This window comes from Callithrix jacchus, chromosome 8 (assembly GCF_049354715.1).
Source record: "Callithrix jacchus isolate 240 chromosome 8, calJac240_pri, whole genome shotgun sequence".
NCBI lineage: Eukaryota > Metazoa > Chordata > Mammalia > Primates > Cebidae > Callithrix > Callithrix jacchus.
The window spans coordinates 61,060,310-61,084,214 of record NC_133509.1 but is presented as its reverse complement, the minus strand read 5'-3'; the positions used below and the strand labels follow the sequence as shown (position 1 = coordinate 61,084,214).

The following is a 23,905-nucleotide window of genomic DNA, read 5'->3' as shown; positions in this document are numbered from 1 at the left end:
TGCTCTGAAACAACAGAAAGCTTCAATGGCCACAGCAGTAAACATTTATTTAGCTCACAAGCCCACAAGTTGATGATTGAGGCTGAGCTCAGTCACATGGTTCTTCTAGTCTCAAGTGAGATCACCTGCATATCTGGGGCTCTGAGTTCCCAGCCTGGGCCCTCATACATCTGGACAGGCTGGGTGCTGGCTAGAGTAAATCAGCTCTGCTTCACACACCTCTCGCCAGCAGTCTACACTTATATTCTCATCTCAAAAGCACAGGAATGAAAGTTGAAAAAAAAAAGAATAAAGAAGTAAGTAAATGGTTTCAAGAACAAAAGGAGAAGGCAGAACTGTCACTGGCTATTTCTTCCTACCCACATCGAGCTCTACTTCAGCTGCCTAAATGTTTCTCAGGCTTCTCCACTCAACATTTTTATCACTGATTTCACCATTCTTCACCACATCATTACTGATATATTATTCTCCTGTATTCTTTACTACCTATACTGTATAACTGATTCTCTATATCATGTAAGTGATGTTTTCAAACCTCCTCATGCATTATACTTTCTTTCTATTGACCAAACCAAATTACATGGTTGAAGCTAGATTCCAGGGAGCAGAGAAATAAACCCCACCTTTTCAGGAGAGTAACTGCAAAGCCACAAAGCCAAGAGATGCCTTTGTAAGGAGGAATGAGTAAGTTGGGCTATCTCTGCAGTTATGTTAGATATACCATAAACCATTCTTAGATAAATGACTTCTCAGGGCTTTAGGGGCATCTCTACATTGTTTCATTGGAATATCTATATACATGCATTTTGCAGTCATCTTCCATGGTCCACCTACCCAACCACCCTGAACTCTATATCAGCTTCCTATGAAACATGTTTCTTAATATTTTCATGACTAATTTCATCACCCTTTACCACATCGTTACCAATATGTATTTTCTTCCCTGTTTTTTATTCTCTCTACTCTATGATTCCACCATGTGCCAGGTCAAATGAGCCAGAAAAATAAGAAGCTCTCTTCCTGCCTACCCAATCTTCACATTTTCAACTTTTATCATGTCCCATGATAGCTACCTCTTTAATATTTGCTTATTTATCTTTTCTTTTCTATTCCTACTATTACAACATTGATTCATGCTTTACCTTTTATAACTACTGAAATATTTTACTGGGGAGGACTCAAGATGGCGCTGTGAGAACAACCCAGGATTGGAGCTCGCATTGTGTCCGCGGAAAGGTGAGTCTGAGCTGCATTTCCAGACTGATCTTTGTTGCCCACTGAACGGGGAAATTCCCAAATGAAGAGGAGACATGGGACGCCAGGCAGAACCTCTGCCTGGCGAAGCCGGCAGCCGGGGTGGCGGCGGCCGGCCCTACCCAGCGCTCCCCACAGGGCGCGCTTGTCCGCGTGCCCTGTTGAACTGGCAACAGGAGACGTGAGAGGGCTGGACTTGAGACTGAGCTAGACTTGGACAGTCGGCCAGCCAGGGGATCGCAGGGACAGAGCGTTAGGGTTGGCCCAGTGGGACGAACAAAACCGCGATTTCAAACAAGCCCCGGGCAGACTGCCCGAGACGCTCTGAAGGGGAGGGGCATCCACCATTACCGAGGCAACCCGCCCCAACTGAGATACATGCCCATTGCTGACGCAGCCAGCTGGTGCCGAGGCAACCTGTCCTTACTGAGATACATGCCCACTGCTGACACAGCCTGCCGTTGCCGAGGCAACTTGTCCCTACTGAGATACACGCCCACTGCTGACGCACCCTGCCGTTGCAGAGGCAACCCGTCCCTACTGAGATACACGCCCACTGCTGACACAGCCTGCCGTTGCCGAGGCAACCCGCTACAACAGAGAGACTCCACCGCAGGGCGTGGTGGAGACCACAGCAGAGCCTGCAGGAACAGGGCGAATCACACAACAGCAGGGCGGAGCTCGGCAGCCAAACAGTGGCTAGTCTGCGTCCTAGCTGGGCAGGACCACAACAGACATCCAAAAATAAAGCCCAAACCCCTCAACACAGAGCATTTGAGAAAAAGAAAGGGTTTTTTAATGAGCTCTGTTGCTGCAGAATCAAACATAGCAGCCTAACAGCCCTGAACGAACAACAGAGCTCACAGCTCAGCAATTAAGCCCCTATAAAGTACAAACTGTCTCCTCAAGCAGCTCCCTGACCCCTCTATATCCAAAAGACTGACATTAGGCAGGCATCATCCTGGGACAAAGATAGCAGAAAAAGAAACTGGTAGAATCCCTCGCTGTGCCACAGCTGCTAGAGGTGCACCCCAGACAAGCAGGGTCTGGAGCGGACATCAGCAGTCGTACAGCGAAGGGGCTAGACTGGTAGAATGAAAACCAAAGCTGGACGGAGAATGACTGTGAGGAAATGACGGAATTAGACTTCAGAAGATGGATAATGAGAAACTTTTGTGAGCTAAAAGATCATGTATTAAATCAATGCAAAGAAACTAAGAACCTTGAAAAAAGATTTGAAAAAAGATTCGAGGAAATGATAACAAGAATGGATACCTTAGAGAGGAATATGAATGAATTAAAGGAGCTGAAAAACACAATACGAGAACTTCGCAAAGCAAACACAAGTTTCAATAGCCGAATTGACCAAGCAGAAGAAAGAATATCTGAAGTCGAAACCAACTCAATGAAATAAAATGAGAAACCAAGATTAGAGAAAAAAGCGCAAAAAGGAATAAACAAAGTCTCCAAGAAATGTGGGACTATGTGAAAAGACCTAACCTACGTTTCATAGGTGTACCAGAAGGGGACGAAGAGAATGAATCCAAGCTGGAAAATACTCTTCAGGACATCATCCAGGAAAATTTCCCCCACCTAGCAAGACAGGCCAACACTCAATTGCAGGAAATACAGAGAACACCACAAAGATATTCCGCAAGAAGAGCAACCCCAAGGCACATAATCGTCAGATTCAACAGGGTTGAAATAAAGGAGAGAATACTAAGGGCAGCCAGAGAGAAAGGTCGGGTCACCCACAAAGGGAAGCCCATCAGACTCACAGCAGATCTCTCGGCAGAAACACTACAAGCCAGAAGAGAGTGGGGGCCAATATTCAACATTCTTAAAGAAAAGAACTTTCAACCCAGAATTTCATATCCAGCCAAACTGAGCTTCAGAAGTGAAGGAAAAATAAAATCCTTTGCGAACAAGCAAGTACTCAGAGATTTTGTCACCACCAGGCCTGCTTTACAAGAGCTCCTAAAAGAGGCACTACACATAGAAAGGATCAACCAGTACCAGCCATTCCAAAATCACACTGAATGCTAAAGAGCATCAACATAATGAAGAATCTACAACAACTAACAGGCAAAACAGCCACTTAGCATCAAAATGGCAGTATCAAATTCACACATAACAATATTAACCCTAAATGTAAATGGACTAAATGCACCAATCAAAAGACACAGACTGGCAAATTGGATAAAAGTCCAAAACCCATCAGTGTGCTGTATCCAGGAAACCCATCTCACATGCAAGGATACACAAAGGCTCAAAATAAAGGGATGGAGGAAGATTTACCAAGCAAATGGAGAGCAAAGAAAAGCAGGAGTTGCAATTCTCATCTCTGATAAAATAGACTTTAAAGCAACAAAGATCAAAAGAGACAAAGAAGGCCATTACATAATGGTAAAAGGATCGATACAACAAGAAGAGCTAACGATCCTAAACATATATGGACCCAATGCAGGAGCACCCAGATACATAAGGCAAGTTCTTAATGACTTACAAAAGGACTTAGACTCCCACATAATAATAGTGGGAGACTTTAACACTCCACTGTCAATACTAGACAGATCAACCAGACAGAAAATCAACAAGGATATCCAGGGCTTGAACTCAGACCTGGAGCAAGCAAACCTGATAGACATTTACAGAACTCTCCACCCCAAATACACAGAATACACATTCTTCTCAGCACCACATCACACTTACTCTAAAATTGACCACATGATTGGAAGTAAAGCACTTCTCAACAAATGCAAAACAACTGAAATCATAACAAACAGCCTCTCAGACCATAGTGCAATCAAGTTAGAACTCAGAATACAGAAACCGACCCAGAACCGCACAGCTTCATGGAAACTGAACAACTGGCTCTTGAATGTTGACTGGGTAAACAACTAAATGAAGGCAGAAATAAAGAAGTTCTTCGAAACCAATGAGAACGAAGACACAACGTGCCAGAACCTCTGGGACACATTTAAAGCAGTCTCTAGAGGAAAGTATATAGCAATAAGTGCCCATATGAGGAGAATGGAGAGATCCAAAATTGACACCCTATCATCAAAATTGAAAGAGCTAGAGGAGCAAGATCAAAAAAACTCAAAACCCAGCAGAAGACAAGAAATAACTAAGATCAGAGCTGAGCTGAAGGAGATTGAGACACAAAAAACCCTTCAAAAAATCAATAAATCCAAGAGCTGGTTTTTTGAAAAGATCAACAAAATAGACAGACCACTAGCCAGATTGATTAAAAATAAAAGAGAGAACAACCAAATAGATGCAATAAAAAATGATAAAGGGGAAATCACCACAGATTCCACAGAAATTCAAACCGTCATCAGAGAATATTACAAACAACTCTATGCGCATAAACTAGTAAACCTGGAAGAAATGGATAAATTCCGGGACTCCTGTGTCCTCCCAAGCCTAAACCAGGAGGAAGCTGAAACTATGAATAGACCAATAACAAGGTCTGAAGTTGAGGCAGCAATTAAGAGCCTACCACACAAGAAAAGCCCAGGTCCAGACGGGTTCACAGCCGAATTCTACCAGACACACAAGGAGGAGCTGGTACCATTCCTTCTAAAACTATTTCAAACAATCCAAAAAGAGGGAATCCTTCCCAAATCATTTTATAAGACCAACATCATCCTGATACCAAAACCCGGCAGAGACCCAACGAGAAAAGAAAACTTCAGGCCAATATCCATGATGAACATAGATGCAAAAATCTTCAATAAAATATTGGCAAGCCGATTGCAACAGCAAATCAAAAAACTTATTCATCATGATCAAGTAGGATTCATCCCAGGGATGCAAGGCTGGTTCAACATACGAAAGTCTATCAACGTAATTCACCACATAAACAGAACCAAAAACAAAAACCACATGATTATCTCAATTGATGCAGAGAAGGCATTTGACAAAATTTAACAGCCCTTTATGCTAAAAACCCTCAATAAACTCGGTATCGATGGAACGTATCTCAAAGTAATAAAAGCTATTTACGACAAACCAACAGCCAATATCATACTGAATGGGCAAAAACTGGAAACATTCCCTTTGAAATCTGGCACTAGACAAGGATGCCCTCTCTCACCACTCCTATTCAATATAGTACTGGAAGTTCGAGCCAGAGCAGTCAGGCAAGAAAAAGAAATAAAGGGTATTCAAATAGGAAAGCTGGAAGCCAAATTGTCTCTATTTGCAGACGACATGATAGTATACCTAGAAGACCCCATTGCCTCAGCCCAAAAACTCCTGAAACTGATAAGCAACTTCAGCAAAGTCTCAGGATATAAAATCAATGTGCAAAAATCACAAGCATTCGTCTACACCAATAACAGACTTAAAGAAAGCCAAATCAAGAGCGAACTGCCATTCGCAATTGCTACAAAAAGAATAAAATACCTTGGAATACAACTCACAAGGAACGTAAGACACCTCTTCAAGGAGAACTACAAACCACTGCTCAACGAAATCAGAGAGGACACAAACAGATGGAGAAATATTCCATGTTCATGGTTAGGAAGAATTAATATTGTGAAAATGGCTATACTGCCCAAAGTAATTTACAGAATCAACGCTATCCCCATCAAGCTACCATCGACTTTCTTCACAGAACTGGAAAAAACCACCATGAACTTCATATGGAACCAAAAGAGAGCCTGCATAGCCAAGTCAATTCTAAGCAAAAAGAACACAGCAGGGGGCATCACACTACCGGATTTCAAACTATACTACAAGGCTACAGTAATTAAAACAGCATGGTACTGGTACCAAAACAGAGATATAGACCAATGGAACAAAACAGAGGCACTGGAGGCAACACAACATACATACAACTATACAATCTTTGATAAACCTGACAAAAACAAGCAATGGGGAAAGGATTCCATGTTTAACAAATGGTGTTGGGAAAACTGGCTAGCCATGTGCAGAAAGCAGAAACTGGACCCCTTCCTGACACCTTACACTAAAATTAACTCCAGATGGATTAAAGACTTAAACATAAGACCTGGCACCATAAAAACCCTAGAAGGAAATCTAGGCAAAACTATCCAGGACATAGGAGTAGGCAAGGACTTCATGAACAAAACACCAAAAGCATTGGCAACAAAAGCCAAAATAGACAAATGGGACCTAATGAAACTCCACAGCTTCTGCACGGCAAAAGAAACAGTCACTAGAGTGGATCGGCAACCAACAGAATGGGAAAAATTTTTCGCAGTCTACCCATCTGACAAAGGGCTGATATCCAGAATTTACAAAGAACTCAAACAGATTTACAGGAAAAAAACAAACAAGCCCATTCAAATGTGGGCAAAGGATATGAACAGATACTTTACGAAAGAAGACATATATGAGGCCAACAATCATATGAAAAAATGCTCATCGTCACTGGTCATCAGAGAGATGCAAATCAAAACCACATTGAGATACCATCTCACGCCAGTTAGAATGGCCATCATTAAAAAATCTGGAGACAACAGATGCTGGAGAGGATGTGGAGAAAAAGGAACACTTTTACACTGTTGGTGGGAGTGTAAATTAGTTCAACCATTGTGGAAGACAGTGTGGCGATTCCTCAAGGCCTTAGAAATAGAAATTCCATTTGACCCAGCAATCCCATTACTGGGTATATATCCAAAAGACTATAAATCGTTCTACTATAAGGACACATGTACACGAATGTTCATTGCAGCACTGTTTACAATAGCAAAGACCTGGAATCAACCCAAATGCCCATTGATAATAGACTGAATTGGAAAAATGTGGCACATATACACCATGGAATATTATGCAGCAATCAGAAATGATGAGTTTGTGTCGTTTTTAGGGACATGGATGAATCTGGAGAACATCATCCTCAGCAAACTGACACAAGAACAGAAAATGAAACACCACATATTCTCACTCATAGGTGGGTGATGAAAAATGAGAACACATGGACACAGAAAGGGGAGTACTAAACACTGGGGTCTATTGGGGGGATAAGGGGAGGGCCAGTGGGAAGGGGAGGTGGGGAGGGATAGCCTGGGGAGAAATGCCAAATGTGGGTGAAGGGGAGAAGAAAAGCAAAGCACACTGCCATGTGTGTACCTACGCAACTGTCTTGCATGCTCTGCTCATGTACCCCAAAACCTAAAATCCAATAAAAATTTAAAAAAAAAAGAAATATTTTACTTCTCTTTCTATTCTCTCCTAATCCAGAATAACCTATCTAAAATGAATATTGTCTTGGGATATCCTAGCTTACCATCATCAATGGTGCCCCACTGCAAGTAGGACATAGGATGAAAGGCCCTTCATGATTTACCTCCTTCTTACAATACCCCTAATTGATGGTAATAGTATTCTGGAATAATTTAGTGTTCTTTTGACAAGCCTAGCTGATTCTGCTTATATTTCATTTGAGACAAATGTCTCATATATATACTATACACACATGCACATAAACACACATACATGCAGAGACACACACACAACTAGGGTAGGGAAATCAATAAAAATGTAAGACTTTGGAATAAGGAGGATTCAAGTTTGAATCCTGGCTACATCACTAACTAGCTGTTTAAATTTGGACAAGTGAACTAAACTCTTTTAGCATAGTCCTTTTGTCTATATATTGATCTGTGTATTTATGTAAAAACGCACAATTGTAAAAATACACAAATACATGGGGTATATATCTGTCAGGTCTCAGCTCAAGGACTATTTGACTATCTGAAGCCCTTCCTTAATGACCTAGAATACCTTTGTACTCTATATTTTATGCCTTCACTAAATTCTGTGTAGACCTTTGTCATCACAGCTGTAGTGCATTGATGCACTTATTGCTTTATATCTGTCTTTGCTTTTTATAGACTATTCTCACCTTATTAAGATGACTTCTTATTCATCTTCCTAACCCCATATTCTAGTGTGCAACACATTTGATGTCTGAATAAGCTCAGAGACCGATGTTAAGAACAGTTTCCAGGTGAAAAGGAAACATTACACGTGTACTCAGGGTGTATGTCATATAGTCTCTTGATATTAAATAAAACAGACTGAAGAAAATAGACTAAGCTTGAATCTTCCTCAACTCTCTTAAAAAATATCGTAGGCAATATGCCACTTACTCCTTTTCAATCAGTGATTACTTCCTACAGCGCTCTCCAGATGTATAAAATGACTGGTAAGCCTGTCTTATAGAGACTGCCAGAGTCAGCTCTCCAGATGGTACTAAATGTGTCAATGAAAATAGTCAAGTGGTAATGCTGTCTTCATTTTCATATACCTGATGAGCCAAAAGAATGAGAGAATGTCAACTTTTGCAATAGATGGGCCAAGTGCTGAGACAAGACGATTTTTGCCTTGAGGATTACCAATCATTAAAAATTTTATTCTACCTCAAGAGTTAACTCCTCAATTATATTGTTAGTAATGAGGAAATACAAAAGAAACTGAGAAATTTAAAATAAGAAATATATATATGAAATGTATATTAATTTCAATAACCTGTGGACATTCATTTAAATGGTACACATTCAGCCACCATTCAGGGCCTCAAGGTAAGAGTAGCCAGATCTAACCAAAGCAGAAGAAGGAAGATCTTATGGCATCAGAATTTCACCTCTTTGAAGGTTCTTTTTCCCTCTTGCTATGAAATAATAAACATATATTCAGTTATCAGTTTTTACAGTCATAATATACCATCTGAGAATGCCTAACAATCAATTGCATAGTGGAGTTCTGGAGAGCTGACCATAACTCTGAGTTTCTTCTATACCCATTGTCTCCTGCTTGCCAGAAGTTGGCCAGCAGAGTATATGGTGTCTTGATTTGAATATTCTGAACTTAATAGGCCATATTAAAATTGATAAGTGATTATCCAAACAAATTAGAGGAGGATTAGATAGTGGAAAGATTTAAAAGATTTGCAGAAATAAATAAACAAGAGCCATGAGAAAGTGCACATCATGAATAAGAAGGAGCCAGGAGATAAAAAAAGAAATGCAAAAGGTAGCCACAGGTGAAATCAGAGAAACAAGTGGAACACAAGAGTAACTAGTAAAGGAATTAATGGGCATTTGCCTACAATGGGACAACTGAAAGTTTCTGGGGAGACACAAAAAACTCCTTGAGACCTCGAGATTTGATTGCTGATGCAGCTTCTTGTACTTTCTCTCTTCTCCTGTAAACCTACGATGAACTTCCATCATACATGGAAATCTAAACATGTTCATTTTTTTATCAATTGGAAGCAACTTAATAATGAAATGTGAAAGTGTAAAGAAGATGAATGTGTTTGTACAAGGCAGAATTTACAATTCAATTTTTCTTTAGAATCTAACCAGGATAACAACTAAAAACTTGTAATCTTCAGAATCATATTAATCTGTTCCAATTATTTCATCTTACTGTTAATACACTGCTAAGTATAACTTTTCCCCAATCATGAGTCAATATTTTAAAACAGTACTTAGCTTAAGAGAAAAATGCCACTTAATAAGATAATATCAACTCTCTCAGGTATGTTAAAGTACCCTCTTAGTTCATTAAGGTAAATCAAAATAACTACATTAAGCTTCTAGCCATTAAAAAGTTCAAACCGAAACACAAATGAAATAAGATGATTTTCTAACATACTTTCCCCAACCAGTATTTGATCTGTAATGTTCAGACTTCACCTAATTAATGCTGTCTGCCGTAAAAATGCCCATGATGGAAGCCGGAATGTTTTAAGAAATGCTTCTTTCGCTTCCCCTATATTAACTCTTACACAGGGTTGAAAAGATATCCCTTAACCACTAGCTATGCACAGAACCACTTCTATCCTATACGGTTGGTCAAAGTAGTCACAAAGCCTGCTCAGAGTCAAGGAATAGAGAAATGAACTCTATGTCTTAATGGAAGAGTGGAAACATCACACTGCAGAAGAGCACATAGGATGGGAGATCTCTGGGAGTTTTATTTTTCAAGCAAGCTTTGAAATATTTCTAGTACTGCCACACAGTATACAAAAAATGGAGGTGCTAGTTTTTTGGGGTGTTAAATATAGACAAGAGGATGCGATCTATGAAATGTGGCTTAAATTTTCAACTGTAGTAATTATTTCAGTTATTGTTTGTCTTATGTTTTCCTTGATGAAATTGGCCAGGAAGACTTCCATTCTGAAACTTTACCTTCTAAAAGTCCCATTTGGTGAATACTATTTCCATGATTACATAACTACATTTGATCTCTGGGTGTGAACAATGCATGTACTTATCCTCAGGTCGATTTGTCTCTCCTCTAAGGATGCATAAGAATCAGCTTTTAAAGGTTCCTATAAACTTTCATCAGGCAAGTTTAGATTACAGGAAAAAAGCAAAAACCAAACAAAAACAGCCTTCAATATTCTAGATAAAGAAGCTCCTTTCAACTGTTGCCAAGGAGACCTCATCTGAAGCCTCCCTCTGTGCTTGACATGCATTGGCTCATATTCATCACTATTGACAGTCTCATATGTGTCACTGTCCAGAAAAAACCCTATCTGTTACTATTAATAAGCTACCCTTTGCCATATTGATTAGGTGCTTATCTGAGCTTTACAGACAGCAACCTCCCTGCTTGTCTCAGAAGCCTCATATTAGTCAGAATGGTACCCCTAACTCTTTACTCCCTACCTTCATGGCTTTGACCTTAGATATTTTCTTTGTACGTCTGTCTTAGCACTCAGATCAAAGCAATTTCTTGTACCTGTGACAGTGTTAACTCTCAGACAACCACACTCTTGCTCCGTGCATTCTGTATGTGGTAGTTTCTGGAAGTCATTTGGGTATGGCTACTCTGCCTAAATTCAGATGGTAGGAAAGTCAGAGCCAAAGTGTGGGGCTTCTAAATAACATGCACACAATAAATTTTAAAAGGACACACTCAGACATCCCATTTTCTACATGACCTAACTCCATTTCCTGATAACAGTAACAATAATTAAGTGGAACTGGCATAAAACTATTAGATCTAGTCCAGTAAATCAGTGCTGTGGTACAGAAACTAGACATTAGGAGAGAAAGGAGAAGCTTGTTCCCAGCTTAGCTGTAAACCGTGCTCAAATAATCAGATGCTACCATAACTCCCTAGAGAGCCCACTAGGAATTTATTTCATTGACATGCCCACCTATAAAGCAGTTTATCCAAAAGAATGAGTCATGCAAGCTCAATTTGAGAATGACATCAACTTAGAAAAGGGACGCAGTTATTCAATGCGTGCTTTATGTGAATTTCATGGCCTCGCATTTGTATCCTAGGAAAACTGACTTCCAACATTTTTCACCAAAATCTCCATGAGATGTTGGGACCATGAAGTCCAGTATGAAGTGGCCACTCTGGTTGCCTATATCTGCAACATTTGAATCCAAGCACACCACAAAGGTGGGAGAAAGGGCTTCTCTTCTCCCAAGCTTAGAGAAGAATGGCCACATGGAGACTCCTCAGCTTCAACAATAACTTTAGTTTTGGTGCAGCAAAGAAGCTTCAGTTCAACAGAATATTGACATCACTTAGTTTCAGTGATTTTTATCCAGAGATTACGACAATATTAGCAGCCTTAGAGTTGCTTTGAAGGATTGGGTGGACATTGATTATTTTAGCAGCATAAGTTACCTTGGAAATATGGACCAACAATGAAGGCAAACAGGAAAATTTTTAAAGTTACACAAGTGGTCCCAAAATAATTGGTAGAACTTTGAGAGAGGCTACAGTTTTCACAGTAGAAATTAAGGAAGATACAGAAAACTACTGTTTGTCATTTTTAAGCTAAGTCCACATTGGTTTCTTCATATAAATGATTGTTTAAAAAAAACAAGATATGAATTAAGATGTAGAATTGAGAAAAGCCCCAGCAGAACATGGGGATAAATGTTAAACATTGGCTTCTCTAACCCTACACCTTTACAATCTCTTCCCTGCCTACCTTTTCATCTTTCCTTATTTTGTTTATACATATGAAGGATATTGGATGATGGAGCCACTGACCTGTACCTTTGCACAAAGTAGATCCGTTATATACATATAAAAGAGAGAAAACATAAAAACAAACACCATGCTTAAAATTAGAAGGAAATATTTTAGTAGTACATTCAGTTAAAGTTGCTGTTCTTATTTAGGGTGCTATTATAGCTTCTTTGCCAGAATGTTGATTTCTAGAATTGTTCGCTGTTAGCAATTCACCATAAAATTCAAGAAGTGTGTCATATAAGATCTCATCAAATGTAAGAGTTAATCAGATCCTTTTAATTCTCTGCATACATTTTCTCAAAATAGCACATAGTATCCTTAAGAAAATGAGTTCTAAAATATGATCAAAGCAAAAATAACCTGTTTCTGATGGAAGCGCAAAGTCTCTACCAAGTACTTTTCTAATTCGTATAAACAGAGACAAATAGGTTAATTTTGTTTATTGTTTTATTTTAACAGCTCTCAGCCAGGATCTCATTTACACTTTTTTGAATCATAACTCTCTTTCAAATGGGTATTTCCTCAAGACAAAGAAAATTCATAACATAATTGGCATGAGCATGTTATGTGAAATTGAATTATGTTAGCCAGTATTCCTCTAATTACCATTTTTTCATGGGCATCCATTTTTCAACAAAAATATTAGAAAAATAATTAATACCTTCAGGACAAGGACCTGAACTTTATGCAAATATAGATTAGGAGAGTCCAAATTATTTTTTAATGAACTATATGTATTATGTCTTCCTATCTAGAGTTCATCTGGACCATGGCATTAAATAAGCTTAGAGTTAATTAAGCATATTATAACTATTCCTGGCTTCTGCCATTATTAGTAGGAATCTGCCAGCTCAGAGGCACTCAGCAAACATGAAAATACTTTATCAACACCCCTCTCCAAAACACCTTGAAATATTTCAATCCTGTCTGTACTCTTGGGATAATTCTGGAAGCTCAAACCTATTGGGCCCATTTTGAAATCCATTACTTTTCTATTTATATAAATATGAATTTCAGGAATAAAGGAGGCTTTCTTTGTAGATGTTGATTTATATTAATAAGAGCTATAGTCAAACAATAGCTCTCAAGCACATGAACACATGAAGGTAGTCTATCTCTTGCTGCAGAGATATTGGCTTAGGCAGCAGATTAAATGAATTGATTTGCTTCATATTTTAGTGTGCTAAATTGAATACAAGTCATAATAGAAAATCTCAACATGAAAATGAAATCAGAAGAGCTTTTCTAATTTTCAGGAGAATCACTCTTTCAGTTTAGAAAAAAAAAATGTCAGACCACTCATTAATAGCTGATCATATTTTGGCACCAGCCAAACTAATTGAATTTAAACCTACACAGAGGATGTGTTAGTTAGGAGAGTGAACCCTGTTGGAGCAAGTCCTTTTCAAATCTACCCGAAATTTGAGAGACTGATTACTTACATAAGATAATCCTATGGTGGTAGAGGAGCAATGCCGTGAATATCAAGACAAAAGCAATAAACATTCATTTTCTATTAGGAACTCAGCAGGAAAAGTAAAAAAGCAGAGTCAAGATGCATTTTCCATGGGGCTGGTTCAAATTCTATCATACACCCTAAGGCCATATTTCAACAGCTGTGGCAAAATTTTTTATAGAAGAACGATCTGACATTTGAAGAGTTATCTTCCCAGTCTCTTCCATGTAATTCTGTGATGAAACAACAAACTCAGGCACCCTAGAGAGGGCCTGGGATATCAAAAAACCAATAGATTGTGGATTCAGACAAACTAGACTTTAAGTACAAGCATAGCCGTTCCCCACATGAGACAAATCAGTTAACTCTTCTCAGCCTTCGTTCTCTCTACAAAAAGAGAATTCACTACACAAACAGAGCCATTGAAGGCATGTACCTAGCAAATATTCTGAAACATAATAGGCATTCAATAATTATTTATTTGCTCATCTCTTTTTCTTCAGATATTATCTTCACTTTGATTTCTATGCTATTAGCTACTGTTCAAAACTTCAGGTTTCCTGATGCGATTTAGGCTTCAGTCTTGTATATTCTACTCTATCTCAAGGTGTTCATCAGTTTGACCATATAGTATATCTTTTGAAATACCTCAAGACCTTCTCTCTCCACAACCTCACTCCTTTCTTCTCTATAGCTGGGGGAAAAACAGAATAATAGTCAAATGGAATTAATAAGAATAGGTTTTTGTACCAGAAGGTGGAATTTCTTTTGGAAAGAAAAAAGGAATCATAACGCCAGAGAGTCCCAGGCAAACACACTTCTCTTTCTCATGAAATACTCTCCCTCTTAGAATTCCTTGTGGCTGATAGGTTTCTTATCCTATTGGAAAAGAAACACCCATGACTCTGGAGGAAGAGTCCAGGAAGAAGGAACTAAGAGACAGGATAATGAGACCCACACATTGTTTAGGCCAAGGTAGTCCTTATGACGAATATGAAGTACAGGTTTGTTCTCTGGAGTGCTGGACACATAAGCGTTTTAGAGCCAAATGAGTTCTTTTTCTTTTTGTGAAATGGTATCTGTGCACATGGGACTCAAGTTGAGATGGTCAAGGAGGGCTACAACTGCTGTATGAGACAGGGAGAAATTTCAGAGTTTTGAGTCTGTCCATATGCTATCACTACCCTTCTAATAGCTATATGAATGTAGCCCAGCTTTCCTTAGTTACATACAAAACAGCTTATAATATTATAAAACGTTATTTTATAACTTTACTAAAACATAAAGATTTAGTACCTCATAAAGAAATTTTGAACTTCTTTTCCAAAAATGGGTATAAAATATGTGTTCAGATCATTTACAAGGACTCTCTTAGGGTACACATTCAGATAATTATTTATAGACACGAATTTTTGATGGGCCAGTATGGTCAGCTGAAAAATAGTCCCTCAAAATATTCATACCCTCATCTCTGGAATGTGTGGATGTTTTCTTACCTAGCTAAAGAAATGATGCAGATGTGATTTAATTTAGGATCTTGAATCTTACATTATATCATGGACCCTAAATTTAACCATCAGTGACCTTATGCAGAGCAGATGGAGAGAGGTTATTACAGGAGATGATGTGAGGGTGCTGCTGACTTTGCAGGTGAAAGAGGGGATCCTGGGTCAAGGCATGCATCTCCAGAAACAGAAAAGATAAGGGATCACTTTTTCCCAGAGAACCTCCCTAAGGAATATGACCTTGCCTGTGCCTTCATTTTGTCCCAGTCAAATCCACTTCGAGATTCTGGCCTCCATATTTATAAAAGAATATATTTCTGTTTCAAGTGACTAAATCTGTGGTAATTTGCTACGGCAACCATGGGAAACCAATAAAATCAGAAATGTTCTAACCAAATAGAAACTGAGGGTTAAATAATTTATAATCTGAGTTAGTGAACAGAAACTAAAGCTTCTCCCCAAACCTGCAAACTTGATTAGGTGCTTTCACAACATAGCATAATCCTCTCTCACTGCATCCCTCACATACGGTGAAACTTAATTATTTAGTTATTTCTCTTCTCCAAAAACCGTAAAGTCCATGAGAGCCTGGTTTCATACCTGCCTTGCACATCTCTGTATCCCTAAAATTGAGCATAGTAGCTGACACATAACAGCATCAATAAACATTTGTTGAAACAGTGAATACGTGAATGAGAAAATGAGTGAATAAATAAATTATTTAAGGATGGTGCCAAGCAAGGAGAAGCAAAGTGAGGCAACAACACAGGTAAAAGATCATTACCTCACACACTTAAATTGTTGTCAGTGTAGGGAAGAAAGCCAATGGATTCAGGAGATTATTCCATGCTCTTCTTGATCATCTTTTGCTAATAATATGAAGTTCTATATTATTTATAAAGTTTTAAACAGACCTTAAATTATCATAAAATGTAAGCATTTATAGATGAATGCAGGATAAAACATTTAAATATTTGAAAGTGATCTAATTCATTTTATAAATTGTGCTTATTTTATTTATAAATTGTGTTTATTAATTGCATTTAGCATTTCATTGTACTATATTAAAGAAATGCTAATATTATACTGTTATATTGTGTTATTATATGGTCTAAACAATGATTCTTAGTAACAAATTACAAATATAGTACTTTTGCTCTTTTATACAAGCCAATAATCAATAACTGAATTCAACAAGGAATTTGTATTTTTATGCTCCAAATGCTTTGTATAGCCCAACTGGTTGTACTTCAGACAACCTTCACTAAAGCTTTATTCTCTTTGACAATCAGCACTTCTCTAAAACACACTCAAATACATAGAAATGGGAGGCTTAAGTGTGACAGCACTTAAACCACCTGGGTGGTAGGGTTATTTGTCCAGTGACTTGCTGCTTACCATTACTAATATTGCTCAGTAAAGAGGGCTAGGTGTTTCCCTCTTTCTAATATACATAAAAACTTAGGCTTGTAAAAGTTTTTACTATCACTAAATGCATTTCAATCAAAGCCAGTCTATGTATCCCAAGCTAAACACTTTCTTCAAACAGAAGTACATACCCTGGAATCTTTTGCACCTGTTAATTTGAAAGCAAAATTTGGATCTGAAACTTCACTTTTTTCATATTTACCTAAGCAGTTCTTTGCAGCTGTTCAAACTAGTGTGATAATATAAAAATCACATATCATTTATTCAGCAGGGGAATTATCTTTTATAATAACACACATTTCAGAAATTTTTCATGTAGATAAACACTGTTTTTTCCCCAGATTTAGATTCTCTTTGCAAAGATTTGTTCTGTGTCACTGAATTCTTCTTTCTCTACTTTGAGAGCTATATATGAATATGCAAATAAACTGGAGCAACAGTCATTCATTGGAAAGCAGTACTAAATACTAATATTAATGCCATTCATGTCTTACAAAGAATTTCTCAGAGTTAATATATAACTTCAGTGTGTTCTGATAGCCACTGTCACTATACACTTCTTTGAGTCTTTACATCTCCTCCTGCTGCATTTTAAAACATTTTCATAGTAAGTAGCTTGACCTAATAAAACATTTGTATAGCAAAAAAATTATACTATATAATACTATATACAGTATTATATGCAAGTAATTCTCACTCACATATAATATATAAAAGTATGCCTGCCTCAGTATAACTGAAGCTGAATTTGAAAATATTTCCAGTAAAATTCTAATTTTAAGTATTTTCAATACTCTTCAAACAGCAATTTTTAAAAATGTAAATAAATGCAATAGATATTATATATTATTAATGTATATTGAAAGGTTTTATTTCTTTTTACTTTACTGTTGCTCAGTTTTCCTAGCATTTCTAAGAAGAAAATATGTTGCATGCTAATGTATATTATAAAGACCTGTGAAAACAAATGAAATTGTATGTTTCAAATGTTTTAAATAAAAGTTTCATTTTTGATTGTTTAAGATAATCCTGTTACATTTCCTTCATTCTAACATGCATACATGTTTCATATTTTAACATCCCTAAATATGTATGTAACTTAGATTTAGCAGTGTTTTGCAATTTGACAAGTTTTTTTCTTTTCTATTAATAATACATAATAATGGTATATGTAACTAATTATGTCATCTTAGATTGATTAAATGTAGTCAATTATTCAGCATATAAAATAAAGCAACTATATATTTCATTTATCTTTTATTATGTCATTCACTTTATAGAAAAAGTTATTATAAAAGTATCAAAAATTAAGAAATTATAACCTAGAATTATGTATTAAGAAATGCCTTAAGTGTTGGATACTTCTTTGTGACATGTAAGGTTTACTTAAAAGAAGAAAGTAAAAGCATTTAAATATGAAAGATCTCTAGAACAATATCAACTATGCATAGTTGTTACATCTGAAAAATATTTCCTCATATTAGAGATGAAAAAATCTATTTGGTACTTTCCTTTTCTCACTGAAACAATTTTACAGATTAATATTTTCTCAGAGGTCTAAAAACTATATATTAGCATGTATCTAAGACAAATGTCTGAAACTTATTTACAAAAGAAGTATGATTATTTTAACATCAGTAAGTATAAGAAAAGGTAAACAGGCATCAACCTGTGTTGTAAGATTCTAGAAGATGATGGAAAATGCAAATTGGCCACAAATTTATAACTAACTCTCCCTGCAATAGTGCCTCAGATCCTCAATCCACCTAGTTGAGGCATTGCTATTGAAATGCTTTTTATATCTGAGAAGGCTCATTCTGGAACTACGACTAGCCCTTAACATTCCAGGATAAAATAGCCTAAAACAATTGTTAGTCATTCAAAGACTTCGTGACTAAAACACCAAAAACAATGGCAACAAAAGCCAAAATAGATAAATGGGATCTAATTAAACTAAAGAACTTCTGCATAGCAAAAGAAACCATCATCAGAGTGAACAGGCAACCTAGAGAACGGTAGAAAAATTTTGCAGTCTATCCATCAGACAAAGGACGAATATCCAGAATTTACAAGGAACTTAAATAAATTTTCAAGAAAAAAACAACCCATCAAATAGTGGGCAAAGGATAACAACATACACTTCTCAAAAGAAGGCATTTATACAGCCAACCAACATATGAAAAAAGCTCATCAACACTGGTCGTTAGAGAAATGCAAATAAAAACCATAATGAGATACTGTCTCATATCAGTTAGAATGGCGATCATCAAAAAGTCAGGAAACAATAGATACTGGAAAGGATATGGAGAAATAGGGACACTTTTACATTCTTGGTGGGGGCGTAAATTAATTCAACCATTGTGGAAGACAATGTGGTGATTCCTCAAGGATCTTGAACCAGAAATACCATTTGACCCAGCAATCCCATTACTGGGTATGTACCCAAAGAATTATAAATCATTCTACTACAAAGACACATGCGCATGTATGTTTATTGCAGCACTATTAACAATAGCAAAGACATGGAACCAACCCAAATGACCATCAACGATAGACTGGATAAAGAAAATGTGGCACATATACACCATGGAATACTATGCAGTCATAAAAAAGGATGAGTTCATGTTCTTTGCAGAGACATGGATGAAGCTGGAAACCATCATTCTCAGCAAAGTAACACAGAAACAGAAAACCAAACACTGCATATTCTCACTCATAAGTGGGAGTTGAACAATGAGAACACATGGACACAGGGAGGGGAACATCACACACAAGGACCTGTTGGAGGTGAAGGGCTAAGGGAAAGATAGCATTAGGAGAAAAACCTAATGAGGATGACAGGTTGATGGGTGCAGCCAACCACCATGGCACGTGTATACCTATGTAACAAACCTACATGTTCTGCACATGTGTCCAGAACTTAAAGTATAATTAAAAATTTAATTAAAGAAATAAAAATAAAAAGATTGCTAGCCATTATCAAATAATTCCCTAAGGAATAACACACATTTGGATTAGGAGCAAGAAAATGTGGTGAAGATTGTAAAGATTCCCATCAAATTTTAACATTGATACATTACTCAGGCTAAGAGTGACATCAATGAAGAGTGAGTGATGAGAAGAGATTCTGGGCTAAAGTACAGAACCATCGTAAAGAAGATCTGACAATGAAAAGGAAAGAAAAAAATCACAGAATGGTATTCTTAATTCAACTGGTCATCTGCTAGAATATTTGTATTAAGATCTTGATTAATACAGGAACTCCGAGAAGTATGCACAGGTTTAAACACTCAAATTGTTCAAGCAGAAGAAGGGATATCAGAGGTCAAAGTCCAACTTAATGAAATAAAATGAGAAGACAAGATTAGAGAAAAAAGGATAAAAAGGAATGAGCAAAGTCTCCAAGAAATGTGGGACTATGTGAAAAGACCAAATTTACGTTTGATAGGTGTACCTGAATGTGATAGAGAGAATGAATCCAAGCTGGAAAATACCCTTCAGGACATTATTCAGGAATATTTTCCTAAACTAGCAAAGCAGGTCAAAATTCAACCCCAGGTAATACAGAGAACACCACAAAGATATTCCTCAAGAAGAGCAACCCCAAGGCACATAATCGTTAGATTCACCAGGGTTGAAACGAAGGAGAAAATACTAAGGGCAGCCAGAGAGAAAGGTCAGGTTACCCACAAAGGCAAGCTTATCAGACTTACAGCAGATCTCTCAGCAGAAACTCTACAAGCCAGAAGAGAGTGGGGGCCTATATTCAACATTCTCAAAGAACAGAACCTTCAGCCCAGAATTTCATATCCAGCCAAACTAAGCTTCACAACTGAAGGAAAAATAAAATCTTTTATGAACAAGCAAGAACTCAGAGATTTTATTACCACCAGGCCTGCTTTACAAGAGCTTCTGAAAGAAGCATTACACACAGAAAGAAACAACCAGTATTAGCCTTTCTAAAAATACACCAAAAAGTAAAGAGCACCAACATAAAGAAGAATTTACACCAACGAATGGATAAAACAGCCAGTCAACATCAAATGGCAGTAACCCTAAATTTAAATTGACTAAATCCCCCAATCAAAAGACACAGCCAAAACCCAATGGCATTTTACATCCATACCTGTTTCAAATGCAAGGATACACAAAGACTCAAAACAAAGGGATGGAGAAAGATTTACCAACCAAATGGAGAGCAAAAATAAATAATAAATAAATAAAAAGCAGGAGTTGCAATTCTCGTATCGGAGAAAATAGATTTTAAAGCAACAAAGATATAGTGGTAAAAGGATCAATGCAACAACAAGAGCTAACGATCCTAACACCCAGATACGAGACTTAGATTCAATGAGACAGAAAATTAATAAGGATACCAAGGACTCGAACTCAGATCCGGAACAAGTAAACTTAATAAATATTCATAGAGCTCTACACTTCGAATACACAAAATATACATTCTTGTCAATACCACATCACACCTACCCATAAGTTTAAATGAAACATTGATTGGCCATTATTAATACTCAATTTTTTTCAAAATAAAGCAATATTTCCATTTACTCTCCCTCTTTCTCTTCCTCTTTCTTCCTCTCCTTTACTTATTTTTTTTTTCTTTCCTTCTCTCAAAAAAAAAGAAATCAACTTGTAAACCTCTAGATCCAGGTCGGCAATGTCTCTCTCATTGCTTGATTTCCTTCCTTCCCTTCCCTCCCTCCCTCCCTCCCCGCTTCCTCCCTTCCTTCCTTCCTTCCTTCATCCCTTCCTTCCTCCCTACCGTCCTTCTTCCCTCCCTCCCCACTTCCTCCCTTCCTTCCTTCCTTCCTTCATCCCTTCCTTCATCCCTTTTTTCCTCCCTACCGTCCTTCTTCCCTCCCTGCCTGCCTTCCTCCCCCCCCCCCAAAAAAAAAGATCTTGATTTATAGGTGTAAAAGATCACCAAGGCCGGGCATGGTGGCTCACACCTGTAATCACAGAAGGTAGGGAGGCCAAGGTGAGCAGATCACTTGAGTTCAGGAGTTTGAGACCAGCCTGGGCAATATGGCAAAATCCCATCTGTACAAAAAATGCAAAAACTAGCCGGGCATGGTGGCATGTGCCTGTAGTCCCAGCTACTCAGGAGACTGAAGCAGGAGAATTGCTGGAGCCCAGGAGGTCAAGGCTACAGTGAGCCATGTTTGTGTCTCTGCATTCCAGCCCAGGCAATAGAGTGAGACCCCCATCACTAAGAAAAATAATAATTATCAATTTTCTTCTCACTCTAATACATCATGATAATCAAGACCTGAATTATGTTTCTGTTAAGGCCATCATTTAACAGGAAGATAGATAAGAAAAGAATAAATTCACATTAACACTATGGTACTTACAAATTTAAAAAGTGATTATTACCTTTTTATTAATGTCCTATTATTAACAATTTCCTATTTCCTTTATGGATAAAAGAAGAAATACAAGTCAATTTGGATTTGATTAAAAAATTGTAAAAAAGCAATCATTTATTTTGAACATGGACTCTGTAAAGTAAACATATTTGAGCTGCTGAATTCTTCATATGTGTAGCTCTGCCAGATTTTAGTGGTCTTTAGTCTCAGTTTGGCACTCTAATGCTCACACAGACTGTTTCAAAAGGAAATTTGCAAAACAAAGAAAGATCAAAGTACATTTAAATATGTGGATGAGGCTGAAGTATCTGTCAGTGGAAAAGATCTCCAAGATAGAAACTGTGATCTTTAAAAGACAGTTTCTGTTCATCAGCATAAGCCAAACAAAACATTATTTTGTTCCAGAAGATGAAACCAACGCGTTTTGACAATTAGATTTGGATTACGGGCTTCGTAATTAATTTATGACTTCTAGCTTTGTGTGGTAACCTTCCTAATCCATTTCTTGAAGAATAACACCACACAATGAAAAGTCGAATTTATTAAGAATCCAAAGTTACAAATGGGCGGGGACTTAGAATTCAACTAATGAAACGATCTCATGTTACAAGCATGGAAACAAAGGCGGAGGGAGGGAAAGCGTCTTGCCAGAAAGATTACACAACCTTTCCTCTAAAAGGAGGAGACTCCACATCTCCATGCCCACTGCCAAGTTCTCGTTCCCCCAATATTAAAGCACAACAAAGAGCAACTGAATGTGAATGAACGATTTACCATACGTCATACTTGAGTTTTGGCAGCATTTCACCACCTTTTGAAGCCATAGTGTTCTGAGTTATTAAAGACTGACACCACTATTTCAGTAAAGTTTATTGTTCATATGAAACCATTACAAAGTATAGTAAGAGATAGAACAAATTTGATTTTGAAGTTGACTTTCTGTGCTTACAGCATGTGATGAGGGAAAATGTTCTGACAGTTCAAGCTTACTCAAGCTTAATGACAGATCTAAATTGGAGCTTGGAGATAAAAGAAATTCTTTAGTGATGCCTCAGTTGTCATTGATTGCTACGAGCAATTTTAAAGCTATTCAAGATGAGAATTGCCAGCTTAGTTCTGAAAGGAGAGAAAGTGGTACATAAGATTAGAGGCTGGTACAAATGCTATCCTGGTTTAAAAAGAGAGAGGACACTTTAGTATCACACGCATAGGTGACAATCCTGACTACATATAGACATTTATCAGCAGGAAATGACTCAATGAATGTTTAGGGTAGTGTAAGCACCAGCTGTGCTGAGGAAAATGAAAATGAAAAGCAGCTTCCCTTATAAGGATCACCAGCAGCAACATGGTTGGGGAGGGAGGGGGAGGAAAGTGGTTGCTAAAGCTGAGAGCTAATAAAAAATAATAATAAACTATCTTCATAAATTACAGAATATTGTCCTTCTGCTTGCTGAAAATCATGGAATTAAAAAGATATAGAGTTCATTCTGAGAAATTCAATTTCATCGAATGGAAAATGAAAGCATCTCCAATCCTATATATATGCACTGAAGCCTTCATGCCCCATTTACACTACTCGAATCGAATCCTCTAATAAGTTTCTGCCTATTGAATCCACATAAATGGTGCCTATCAAAATGTTCTATTTTAAACTGATCTTTTAAGTTGCTTTCTCTTTAGTACTTTTCCTGATAAAATATCCTAATTTCTTAAGACTGTTAATTAATTGATGTGCTTTCCCCTAAATAATAGTATCATTCATTTAAAGGTAGGAGCCAGAAAGAGAAAATTTCAGCAATCTTTGAGATTTTTTTTTGTTGTTGTTGTTAACAAAAAGAGTTCTGTCTACAGGTATGATAGAGGGCCCCAGGAAAAAATATAGCCCC

General features: G+C 37.4%; 1 long non-coding RNA gene across 1 annotated transcript in view; it reads left to right on the top strand.

Annotated features, from left to right (window-relative positions):
• The window catches only part of LOC103795702 (uncharacterized), a 55,564-nt gene extending 31,907 nt beyond the window's left edge, over positions 1 to 23,657 (top strand). The window contains exon 3 of the long non-coding RNA XR_623307.2: positions 23,451 to 23,657. This is a non-coding gene — a long non-coding RNA (uncharacterized LOC103795702). The remainder of the gene's footprint in view (positions 1 to 23,450) is intronic.
• The last annotated feature ends 248 nt before the right edge of the window (positions 23,658 to 23,905 follow it).